The sequence below is a fragment of the Pyrus communis genome, chromosome 9 (genome assembly GCF_963583255.1).
Source record: "Pyrus communis chromosome 9, drPyrComm1.1, whole genome shotgun sequence".
NCBI classification, from domain to species: Eukaryota; Viridiplantae; Streptophyta; class Magnoliopsida; order Rosales; family Rosaceae; genus Pyrus; species Pyrus communis.
In genome coordinates, this window is record NC_084811.1 from 5,165,491 (window position 1) to 5,178,686 (window position 13,196).

The window sequence follows — 13,196 nt, forward strand, 5'->3', positions numbered from 1 at the left end:
CATCTTTCAAAATTAAGTGATGAATACGACAAGTGTCACCTATAATTATTTTATATCTTTTAAGATGAAGAAGTAGTGGCATAAAATTTTTGAAGTCCTTGTAAACACAAAAATTCCTGATAACGAACGAGACAAGAACACATGTACAAAATATATTTGTAGTATTAATGATTTTGGGATTACAATCTCTTTGTAATTTGGTCCTCTGATTCGATCTCTGTAAGATGTTGGTTTGTTGACGTGTTATTAATCGAAGGGCCGTCGAGGCTTGATCTTGGATGAACAGTTTGAAGTTTCTTCAAGGGCTGTTGGGGCTTGATCTTGAAGGTGGAGGGAAGTTTCTTCAAGGGCCTTCAGGGCTTGATCTTTGAAGGTTGATGAACGGGTCTTCAAGGGGCTTTTGGGCTTGATCTTGAATAATGGTTGTGCGGATTTCTTTAAGGGCTTTTGGGCTTGATCTTGAAGAACGGTGATGAATGGATCTTTAAGGGTTTTTGGGCTTAATCTTGAAGAACGGTTGGATGTGTGGATTTGTTGACGTTGTTGATTCAAAGGGCCGTTGGGGCTTGATCTTAGGATGAACGGATGATGAACGATGAACACTTTCTTCAAGGGCTGCCGGGGCTTGATCTTGAGTTGGTGGAAGTTCTTCAAGGGCCATTGGGGCTTGATCTTGAAGGAGTATTTGACAAAGAACAAATAAAGCTTTCTTGATCCTTTGGGATTTGCTTGAGAGCTTTAGAGTTTCAAAGCTTCAAGGTTTTGGTGTGATATCCCTTGGTCTCCAAAATGAATGCCTTGGCTTCCTATTTATAGAATTCCAAAACTTGATTTTTGGATTTAAATAATCAGATGAAATAAATCATTTCTGCCAGGTGTTGACACGTGTCCTATTTGATGACTTTTCCGATTTACTTTGATTTTTCGTTGAGTCACACGCTACGTGTAAAATTTATGTGACATTTGAGCATTGAAATTTTAATTATTGGTCAACATTCATTTTACCGAAATTTCGATGCCTACAGTCCTTAATAAAATATATGGCGGGACAAAATGGCGCCATATGAAATAGGGTATGCGAGGAATTTCAAAGTGGGTCGCATATTTGAATCTTTGTGAGGAAAGTGGTCATCACATTACAAAGGAGGAATAAATTTCCAGCAAAAAATATAGTGAATCAAACATTAAATTTTTTTGAGAATTCTCCCCGTCTCTCATTCACTTTCCTCTTCTCCCCTCTCTTCATCATCGTGACCTATAATCCACTGGCTGTCTCATCCCTCAATTTTCTTCTACCTTTACTATAACAGTACCAGGATCTTCCGAGCCAATCGCTCAAACCCTCTCTCATCTTTTCACTCTCTATCACTCTCCATAACCAAAAACCCTAGAGACCTATTCAACCAACAAGCCAAATTCATGCCTCACACCAACTAGACTACCTTGATATGTCGTCCAATAGTTCTCTTTTTTGTTCAATTATGATTTTTGTGTTGGATTCACAGGTATTTGTCTCCAATATTGAGCTTTGGGTAGCCCTTCACTTCCACATCCACGGATTCACCCTCACAGGTCTCTAGTTGGGTAAAATTGTTTCATTTATTATCAATTCTTTTTAACTTAGGGTTTTGAATTTGCAGAAAATTGCCCCCAAAATTGAGCAAACCAATAGCCTTCCTCCTCCGCATCCATCTTCCTCTCTCTATCATGCTCCATAAACAACCCAATTCCATGCCATAAGTCCCACACCAACGAGATTGCCTTTGTATCCATGAATCGTTGAAAGGATTTTGCTTATCTGAGGTAATTAGCAAGGGGTTTTGTTTCTTTCTTTTTTTTTTTTTTTTTTTTTTTTTTCAAATTAACTTAAAATTTGTAGTTCCCTAATTTAATATATTATTAGGGTTTTGTAGTTTTTGTTCAATTTAATCCATTTTTATGACTAATTTGCTAATTATCAGATTTCTCATGCTTTGTTCTATTTAAACCCCATTTATTTTATCTAATTTGTTATTAGTTAGTATTTTTTGGCATCAGTTGCATCTGTGCTGCTGTTATAATGCCATTTGGTTACAATTTGAAGAATCAAGATACCATGGTATGATTTCCTTTACTTCTATAATTTTTGTCTGGCTTAGGCATGTTTCTGTTATGTGTTCTGTTTGAATTTTTTAGAAACTAAAAGCTTGTTTAATTGTATGTTTATCTAAGATGTGCTTCCCATCTCTTCCCATGGAGCTCTAGCCTTTGATAAGGCCCAAGTAACGCTTTCACTGACTTGAGATTAGGTCCTATTAATTTTTCAAGTACTGTAATTTTGCCATATATAATAGTTATGCTTAATTTGCTCCTATGAATAATTTGTGCCTTTGCTTTCAATGGGATATGGTGGTTGTGTTTTTGCTGCTGGATGATGATTTTGTTTTACCTTGGTGTCTTAGAAAACTTACAAAAATTTACAAGGATTTGAGCAGGGGTTGAGCCATAAGTAAAGTTTATATGAATTTGAGCTCTTCGATTATATAATAATTGTCTAAATAACTGAGGTTGCAACTCCAATCCTACATTCTCCTCCTCTCCCTCTAAAAATCACATACAACCTTATCCATGCTTTGTTGTCCTTGCCTTGCTGTTAATGAAGAATTCTGGAGTTCTCTAGATGTACAATGGGTGGTATGGTCAGTTGTGCGGGTGTGTTGATGAGGTGAGACACCTTAGGGGGATAATATCGTGGATATTTTTGCTTCAAGTTTCAATGTCTTTTTCATAGATTGATTGAATGTACAAGGGGGGATATATAATGAGGTAGAAGGTTACATGTAACCCTACCTTGGCAAATCCTACTAACCAGGTAAACCCTAAATCTGTCATTGCTTAAATTAAGGGAGTGCAGCAAGTTGCTAGCACACAACTATCAACAAGTCATCTAGATGTTAATCTTCCTTAAATTAAGGGATTAGACTTAATAGAGAATCCCATGGAGAGAGGGAACATAAAATCTGGCAGCATCTGTCACCCCATATCATCTAATATCCATATGCAGCATCAGTCATATGCAGCATCAGTCACCCCATATTGGTGACTTATGCAACATCAATCATATGCAGCATCAGTCACCCCATATCGTCTAATAAATTATAAGACTTATCTTTTAGAATCATCTTGCTATCTAAAGCCTTGAGGACATACCTTTTAGAATCATTAGTAGTGATATTAATTTGATCTTTATAAAAGTTGAATGTTTTAAAATTACAGTGAATAAGTAGTTTATGGTATGAAACTAGATATGTTTTTCTTGTTAATTAATGACCTTTTAATGTAGAATGTTTTCAAGCAAAATTTATATAATCGTAAGAAACAAAAGTATTATCACAAGGGAAGGGCAAAACCATTTCATCCAACATGCAAGGAAGGCTCACAAGGTAATGAAATTAAAGTACATATAAAACTCATTGTGTAATTTAGATAGGCTCGTTTGTTATGTTTCATTCTTCTTACTGTAACTATTTCTTCAATTCTTATTTTTTTTCTCTTTTGTTGTTATTCAAATTCTCAATGCACCTGGTATTCTTTAGACACCAATGTTTATTTTCTTTTCTTTTATTATGTAAGAATAAGATGAAGAAAAAGAAGGATGTTGTTAAAGGAGAAAGTATTCAAGAAGCACCTGAGATAGTGATGGTGATCTTTCAAATGACAATAATACTTGTGCTGAACTAAAGACCATGATATGGTTGATGACTTATATTATGTATCTTGTTGTTGGTTCCAAACATGCACACGGTATACCTGTTTTGTTACCGACTCAATGCCTTAGAAACTTGTTAGCATCTCAATATGTTTAGAGGTGTTAGGATGCTTATGTTAGCTTTTGGTATATACCCTTAGTGTATGTATTGGATGTAACCTAACTTATTGATCAATGAAATGTGATTAACCAAAGTATTGCCTCATATGTGTTATGAATTCTAATTCTACATGACGAAGCATAGAATAAGTGGTAATTGGTTCATCACAAATTGTTCCTAGTAGGTATATGATTTTGATACATGTGGCACAAATTGCGCGACATGCCAAAGGAATATGTGACGCTTTCAGTCTCTTATCCTCAGCCATGGCATTCTAGGATCATATTGCACTACAACAGTTTGGATCTTTTATGACTTGAAATATATGGCGTACAATATTGACATGCCTTAAATGATATTATTCACGACATTCGTAAAGTTCATTTCGTAATACTTGCACATAATCAAGCATTCACGGCATCATTTTTGTGCAAGTTGTTAAATAAAACTATTTACGGCTTAAGCGTTGTGTGTTGTATTTGACAATTTACACGACGAACTTTCCTTCTCTTTTAAGGCATCGCGTTATGTCGTAAAGTGAATTTTCTATATATTTGGGTCCTTACCTTTTATGGCACAAACTATAAATAATGGCTTGTAGCTTCGCGCCTAAACTTTCCCACTCCAGACCTAACATTTTTCTCAAACTTCTCACTCTTCCATATATATATATATATTTTTTTTTCTTTTTAAATCTTTCATATTTACAAAGAGATGTGCGCGGACATTAACAATTGCAACGTTCTTCTACAAGCCCCCCAAAAAAGCTAAAAAAATCGGCGCTAAACAAAAATTAAAAAAAATTGATGTTTTTTGTAAAATTAAAAAAGAATAAAAAAAAAAATGAATTGGCTACTAATCCAATCCCACTCTCTTCACTTTACTCTATTCTAAATAAAATCCCTAGAAATTCCCTCTCTTCTCTTCCCTTTGCGCCAGACTCACCATGTAAAAAATTTCAGGGATTTTACATTAAATCTAAGCGGGAAAAGATGGCGCTCTAGTGGACATTTCGCAATGACAGAGTTTTCTTGTCAAAATCCAGACTTTTCTCAACTCTTTCATTCTACACAACAAAGCAAAACCTCTTCCTCTCATCCCAAACCTACCAGCTCCAATCTCTTCTTTTTGGCACGCCAAGACTAAAACCCATATCTCTCTCTACTATTCTATATGCAGCGCCTCCCTTCCTTCTATTGCACCCCCAACAAGGCAACTCAAGGATAATGTGAGTTTGGTACAATGGCAGAGTTTAGTTAAGAAACGCTTTGGTTCAAAATATAAGGTAACAATAATTCTTTTCTTTTATTCAAATATATCCATTCTAGTTTCAGTACTTCAAATCCATAACAATTATATTGAATAAATTTTGGATATATAGGAGATAAGTGAGAGATTCAAGAAAATGAGGGCAAAGCAAAATATGCTACACACAATGAGTCGCAAAGGCTATGCTCGCCTTGAAGAAGAGATGGTAAACTACAATTTTTATTTCTGTTAGTCATATTTTACTTTTGTAGATTTTCTGGTTTAAAGTTTCAGTGTATATTTCATGTATGTTTGTACAAGAGTGAGTTCGGGTATATATGAGAAGAGAGAGGGAAAAGAGATGGGAATGATGACTGCAACAAGCAGCCGACAAGAAAGAAGAAGGCATGTTGCCTACCTAATCTAAACCTTACACAAAGGCATTAGCCCAATCAGTCTCCTCCCTTAAATCAAGGGAAAGGTGATTTACGTACCCTTATCCTAAAGATTACAATGAGCCTTACCCTAGAGATTTACCCTGGGGGTCACCTTCGTAGTCGACTCCATATGCAGCATCACAACAACTTTTTAACATAATTGTGAGTGGTGCTACTATATGAAGACTATGATCTAATATTCTCTCTTAGTGCTTTTTTTTTTTTTTTTTTTTTTAATTTCTAATGATGTAGATAAGAGAAAGTGAAACACCTAATGCAATAACAAGGGAAGATGTATGGATTCGTGGGCACATAAGGAAATCTGGTGAATTTTTAAACGAAGAGGTTGCAACTGTAGCGATAATGGATGGAACAATTAATACTCATTTGTATTAGTATTATAGTCTTTATTTTATAAGTTAACATTTTACTTTTTCATCGTAGGAAAAAAATATAAGAAGCAAATAAGAATGTAACAGATGTTGATAAGAACTCTATTAAGAATGATGCTCTTGCCAAAGCGCTTGGACCTAAACGTAGAGGTAGAGTAAGGGGACTTGGGTTTGGTGCAACACCTTAACAAGTGAGTGTTCAAACATATAATCGTGAAAGAGTTATTATGTTGGAAAAAGAGTTGGAAGATTTGAAAAATATTGTCCATTCCCTACTAGTTGGACGGATGGGGAAAAATGCTAACGTAGTAAGTACATTTTTCGTACACTTGGTTTTTTTTCTCACTTACTAGCTATATATATTTTGGTCCTACATATTTGAGAATTAGCTCAACGCTTCCTTATTGTTATGGTGCTCTTTTGTGATGAAATTGGATGCTCCATGAACATGGAGGGTGTGCTTGGGATATTGCTTTTTGGTATGATGTTGCCTTATATTTTGGTCCTACATATTTGAGAATTAGCTCAAAGCTTCCTTCTTGGTATGGTGCTCTTTTGTGATGAGATTGGTTGCTACATGAACATGGAGGGTGTGCATGGGATATTGCTTTTTGGTATGATGATGCCTTATATTTTGGTCCTACATATTTGAGAATTAGCTCAACGCTTCCTTCTTGGTATGATGCTATTTTGTGATGAAATTCGTTGCTCCATGAACATGGAGACGGAGGGTGTGCTTAGGATATTGCTTTTTGGTACGATGTTGCCTTATGGTTATCATTAGTTTCCTCTGTTAGCTTTAGGATGTGCATAAGTTGTAAGAGGAACAAAACAACTTAGGTTTTTTGTAAACTTCTGATTGTAATGTAATTGACAATTTTTACTAATTAATCTAAGTATTTAGAGTTTAATGCGTTTACAATGATTATTGTTATCTTTCTATTGTACTCCTTACAATATTAATTTAGATGTTATGAAGTAAGGTCCATCTAAAATGAATTGTTAAAAATAAAAATAAAAATAAATGTAAACTACGGCATGCAAAATCAGCCGTAATTGTTGATGGTAGTCTTCTTTTATGATGTACGCCGTATGCTGTAATTGCCTTTACAATATTATGATACTCAATAAACGTTGTATCAAATATAAATTACGGCACACATATATGTCGTAATTGCTTTTGCAGTATTATAACACTCCATTAACGCCGTATCTAATACCAATTAAGGCGTGCAAGGCATGCCTTAAAGATCATTTACGATGTGTTTTGGTTAAATTATTCACGGCTACTAGGGAACGTCGTATTTGACAAAACATCTTTTACGACAGGGGCGTGTTTTGGTTAAATTATTAATGGCTACTAGGGAACGTCGTATTTGACAAAACATCTTTTACGACAGGGGCTTTTACTGCTTAGGGGCTCATGCTGTGAATAACCGTTTATGACGTCCTTTATGCTCCGTAAAAGGCCAATTCTGTTGTAGTGTTGGGTGATGATAAGTTCCTCACTTATACATTTGTTATGTGACGAACTTATAGGTCACTGACTTTTTTGTTTTGTGATGCTTATTTCGTCACAGTTAAAGTTATTAAGTGACGAAGTCGGCTTCACAAATACTAAAAATATGTGGTGAATGTAAAATTCGTCACAAAACTATAGGTGACACTGTATAGGTGATGAGCATAGTGACGCTAGATTTTTGTCACATATAATCAAATGTGACGAATTTTCATGTTTATGTGACGAATGTCTGTTGCCACCTAAGCCGTATTTTCTTGTAGTGTTATACCAATTGCTCTCAAATAGAAAATGCCAGATCACATAATCTTATGTTCATATTCTTACACTTACCTCACATGAACTACTAGAATTGCCTCAATGGGAGGGAAAATGTTGAGGTGACGCCATTCATAGCTCAAGGTCGAGGTCCTAAGCTCTTCACCGTCTATAAGCATCCAAACGGAGAATAAGACATGGAACTATACTCTTCTCTACTCTATAACCATTCATTGGACAAGTAGTTGTGAATACCTTGACAACGATACCTGCTTAAATGATCGTTCTCACCAAGACATAATCTAGAGCCAAAACTAACACAAGAGGATGATCGATGTACTTTCAAACACTGATACAATCTGTTTAGACACCAATATATCACTAACAACAATATCAATAACTTTTAGTTTTTTAGCCAAAATGGTCTACTAAGATTGTATAACTCATCACTTTGCTTGTAATCTAAAATCAATATAAGTGGTCTTTGTAATTGTTCACTATTAATCATTTTAGTTATTCCGTGAAAAATCTCTGTTAAATTGAGGGTGTATTCTTCAAACCAACCCCTCCTCTTGGACTGGTGGTTTCTTCAATTTAACAAAGATTTTTCATAGAATGACCAAAATGATTGACGGTGGACAATCTCAAGGACATTTCTATTATTTTAAATCTCAGGGACATTGGTATTGGGCAAGCTTGGTTTTTCTCGAAATTGGATCAACCTGGTGATGACCATAATTTCTACTATGACATACTCCTTTCTTGTTAATGGATCCGCCTTTGGCTATCTACATCCTTCTAGGGGTCTTTTCCAAGGTGATATGTTATCCCCTTACATATTCCTCCTATGTGCCGAGGGATTCACAACCATCATTAATCGAAAGGAAAGACAGGGTCTCCTTCAAGGAATTTTGTTATGTCCAAGAGCCCCCCTGTGAGCCACCTTCTTTTCATCAATGATAGTTTCTTATTTACTAGAGCTACTACCGACAATTGCAACCAAGTGGCGGATATTCTTTCTAAGTATGAATTAGCTTCCGGACAAAAAGTCAATCTCTTGAAAAGCGAAATTTGTTTTAGTAGAAATATTCGTAACAAGGAGAAGTCTCATTTGGCTGCCTTATTGGGTGTCGATCTTGTTGCAAGACATGAGAAGTACTTTGGACTTCCTACGATTATGGGTATAAATCAACAGGCTTGTTTTGGATTTATCAAGGAGCGCTAATGGAAAGGACTCCAAAGTTGGAAGGGGAAACTACTTAATGCAGCTGACAAGGAGTTACTAGTGAAGGTAGTAGCGTAAGCCATACCTTCCTACCTTATGAGTTGCTTTCTCTTGCCTAAATATCTATACGATGAGCTTAACCAAATGATTGCCTCTTTCTGGTGGAACAATAGTGACGAGGATCGCATAATTCATTGGCTCTCTTGGGACAATTGTGCTTGCCCAAAAACGCGGGTGGTTTAGGTCTTCGTTATTTATATGCTTTTAATTTAGCATTGTTGGCCAAGCAAGCATGAAGAATTATGAACAACCCTCAATCACTCTCTGCACGGGTCCTAAAGGCTGAGTAGTTCCCCTCTTCTTCATTCTTGGAGGCACCAGTCAATGCCAATTATTTATATTGTTGGAGAAACCTATGTGCTTCCAGGGATGTTATAAAATGTGGTGCTTGTTGGCAAATCGGCAATGGCTTAAATGTTAAAATCTGGGGGGATCCATGGATCGATCTCCCTTCATCCTTTCGTATCTTCACCCCTAAGCCAACTGACTACTCTTTGGATTTAGTTTGTTAATTTATCGACTAAGATAGAAGAGTTTGGAAGAAGGACATTCTTGAATCGTTGTTCTACGAGGAAGAGATAAACCTCACTAAGTCTATTCCCATCAGAATCCGTGATCTCCGGACTGGCTGATTCGGCATTACGAACCTAAGGGGTGCTTCTCAGTTAAATCTGCATACCATGTTGCCCGTGAATGGTTAACTCCTGTCAATAGAAGTACCTCATCATCATCATCAGGGAATTCAAGTCTAACCTATGGGGTAAGGTTACCTAAAGTTCGAGTTACATTTTGGCGTCTCTATAACAACATTGTTCCCACCAAATGTAACCTGGCAAAGAAGTATATAACGATGGATCTATCGTGCCTTTTATGTAACTTCCATGGGGAATCCACATATCATATCCTTAGGGAGTATCATTTTGCTAGATGTGTTTGGCTCTGTGCACCAATTGGTTATCTCTCTAGAGGTTATGGATCTACATCTGTTATTGATTAGGTTTCGGAGGTGGCATACCCACTCCTTCCCAATTTATTTGATATATTCATGATCATTTGTTGGGCTATTTGGGGTGCTCATAACTCAAATATTTGGGAGGGTAAACGTGATACTCCTGATGTCGTTGTCTCTAAGGCAATAACCTGGTGGCATGAGTTCATTTGTATTCACTCTTCTGCAATTACAGTCAACAATATCTCAGTGAGCCCTATCAAATGGATGATGCCTCCCTCTGGATGCCTGAAAATCAACTTCGACGGGGCTTGGTGCAAGAATTCTCAGGTGAGAGGTTTAATATAAGTATCATCGTCCATAGGCAGAACAGTGACCACTAGATATGCACAAAACATTGAATATACTCTTTCCAAACATAAATACATATATTTCAAAATCATCTTCATAGCATATAGTCATCCAACATATATACTATAAAGAAGTGTAAAGAAAACATGTTTATAAATAGTATATAGTCATCCATCATATGTACTACGAAGAACATAAGTTTGATAAAATATGTTATTCCAAAATATTCGCAGTAAAGCATGATATATCATAAGTGTAAATCTAATTTACTCATAAAACGTAACCATTAAATCAAGATTTTCATGTATGCATTTCTATTATTAAAACATGCATTTTAGAAGGGGCCCACTCACTGATACTTCACCGCTGAAGAGCCACGCGAAATAGGAAGAACGAAATCGTCGTTAATAATTACACCTAAGCACATAAAGGGTCCAATTAACAAAACTATACTCAAACGATTGAATTTCAGAAAACAGACATAAAAAATGGATCCAAGACGTCGAAATTAGCCTAGGAGGAGTCCCGATCGAAACCCAAGTCAATGATCAAAGTCAAAGTCAACGGGTCAGACCTAATAACTAAAGTACAGGTGTTGAATATTGATTGGTTAGAATGTAACAAGGAGAGGTGTAGAGGATTGCCACATAGGCAAATTAGTTAGGAATGTAGTGTTATAAAAGCTACTGTACAAACGTTTGCTATTCATTCAATTCAGTTGGTTATTTCTTTTCCGCTGCTTATCTTCTTTCTCTCTCTAACTTTTCTTTCTCAAGCTTCTTGAATTCTTCGATCTTCATCTTTTAAGAGTTCTTGGAGTTATCAAAACCAAGTCAATGAGTCTAGGTCGGATCGGTTCAATGGGCTGGAGGCCCTGGGTTGTACAAACGGGCCCGGCCTAGGGTTATAGTGTTTTGGGGTTTAAATAAATAAAAGGGTTTAGGTTTAGGGTTGAACGGGCCGAAAACCCAAGTTCCACTCGGTCCCAAAGCCAGTTCTTTTGGGTTTTTGGGTTAGAGTTTCAAATGAATTGGGTTATGGGGTTAACGAGCCTAAGGCCCAAGTTCTAAATGGCCCAAGGGCCTAAATGATATTAGGGTCTGGGGTTTTGACTACAAGGGTTGGGCCGCCCCAACTTCACTTGTGGGTCGCCAGACCCAATGACAGAGAAAGCCGGAACTCAACCAAAATTCATCATTCTAAAGCCAAATTGAAGATAAAATAGTAGAGATCCGAGTTGTACTAAGATGAGGTCGTGTCAAGGTCGGGATTAGCCTGAAAATGGCCTGCAACCTACGATCTCTCGCCAGAAAATATGGGGAGAGCGTTTCCGAGGTGTTCCTACATTCAAACCCTACCAATAACTTTCAAACACTACCCAAACCCATAACTAAGACCCGATCTAGTAACATTTAGAGCAAAACTTGACTTACCTCACCGGAGAGCTATATGCACAGTGGCTGTGCACAGTGGTGAGAGAGAGTGGGGAGGGGAGGTCCAGGTGATGATGGTGGTGTGGTTGGTGTGTAGGTATGTATGTGTGTGTGTGAGTTCACCGAGAGAATATGAGAGAGTTGAGACAAGAAAGATAAAGAGATTTGCGAAAAAGAGAGTGTGAGAGTTGACTCCCGAGAAGAATAGAGAAGAATGAGAGAAAAAAAGAGGAGGTAGAGGTGGTGCCACGTGGCAATCAGAGAGATGAAGGAAATTGAGAGGAAATCTGGAAAAGGGATCTGGATAAGGTAACAATTTAGGAGTACTTATGTAATTTCATAAATGTTAAATATAAATGTGAAATTACACTTAGTTTTGGGGGTGGGGTTTAACACATTCTCACCGTGATCATTGAAGAATTATGCACCCATGTGTGTCGCCAAGCGAACACAGTTGCTCATAGACTTGCTAGGTTTGGTTTAAATGTTGGCAGCCAGTGTGAGTGGTTTGTTCAACCTCCTAACTTTATCATTGACCTCTTTATTGAGGATACTATGTAACTGACTATGGTATTTGCTTGAGACTTATTTTGGTCTTTTTCTGAATGAATACAACACTATCGTTTTTATCAAAAAAAAAAAAAATTAAATAAATAAATAATAACAAAAAAAAAAAAAAACAACAAAAGACTGAATCAAACTAAAATACAATCACTGTTTATATGCAGTCAATGGTCTACACAATCACTGTTTATACACAGTTAACTAAAGGTCACTGTTTATACACAATTAAACATAGCGGCGTGGGTTCGAACCCCGTCGGTGGCTAATCTAATATATAACTTACTAACATTATCGCTAGACTAAAAAAAAGGGTAAATTACACTTTACCACCTCAGGTTTGAGGTCTATTGCAACCTCATACAACATCTTTAAAAAATTTTACTTTCATACCTCAAGTACTATTGTATTTCAATATAATAGATCCGTTACATTTTCCATCCATTGGTCTGTGAAGAGCTGACGTGGCTGCCACATTTGTGCTAACATGACTGCCACATTTATGTCACATGGCAAAAAAATCATTGTTTATTCATTTAAAATATTATAATAATTTACCCTATTAAAAAAAACAAAAAAACCTATAAATCCTTCCCTGCAACCCCCACCCTTGCCTTCCCCTCAACCCCCTACGCCACCCACCCCCACCTCTCCTGCAACTCCACACCCCTCCCCCCTTATCGCACCCCACCTCGAATCGCAGTCCCGGATCCCCAGCCCCAGCAATCCAAACCCGCCTTGGTTTCCAGAACCCCTTCCCCCTACACCAAAAAACCGACGTCCTAGTCTCCGTCCTGATCCAAACACTCGCTTGCCCAATCCAAAAAGCCCCAACCTGCTTCTTCGAATCCTATTCTCGCCGATGCCTTCCTCGACAACACTTGTTTCTCCTCCAGTTGGCCCCAGGACACAATC

At 37.0% G+C, this 13,196-nt stretch overlaps 1 long non-coding RNA gene across 2 annotated transcripts; it reads left to right on the plus strand.

Moving 5' to 3' along the window:
- The first annotated feature begins 1,087 nt into the window (after positions 1 to 1,087).
- Positions 1,088 to 3,934, plus strand: LOC137745751 (uncharacterized). 2 transcript variants are annotated; one of them, XR_011069725.1, is made up of 3 exons: positions 1,088 to 1,803; positions 3,323 to 3,422; positions 3,613 to 3,934. It is a non-coding gene; the product is annotated as an uncharacterized lncRNA (long non-coding RNA). The 2 variants fall into 2 exon arrangements; XR_011069724.1 differs by lacking the exon at positions 3,613 to 3,934 and having other exon boundaries at positions 1,088 to 1,505; positions 1,641 to 1,803; positions 3,323 to 3,376.
- Positions 3,935 to 13,196: the final 9,262 nt, after the last annotated feature.